The following is a 267-nucleotide window of genomic DNA, read 5'->3' on the forward strand; positions in this document are numbered from 1 at the left end:
ATCAGGTGAGAAGAATTTGGACTACGAAGGGAGCTGACCTGACCACACCTTCTCCATCTGCAGAGATCCCTCCTCACTGCCATATTAGCAGGGAGGACGTGGGAAAGGCCGCAGCGATCATCCTCAAGGCTGGGCTTGCTTCCTTCCCGGTTATGCGGGGCCGGGGGCAGAGGCCGCACGCCTGAGCCCCGCAGCCCGCCCCGGGGGCAGATCGGACCGCGGGGAACCGGCGTCCTCCCGCCGGATCGCTGCTGGGGCGGCTCCGCG

This window comes from Hirundo rustica, chromosome 2, assembly GCF_015227805.2.
Source record: "Hirundo rustica isolate bHirRus1 chromosome 2, bHirRus1.pri.v3, whole genome shotgun sequence".
Lineage (NCBI taxonomy): Eukaryota > Metazoa > Chordata > Aves > Passeriformes > Hirundinidae > Hirundo > Hirundo rustica.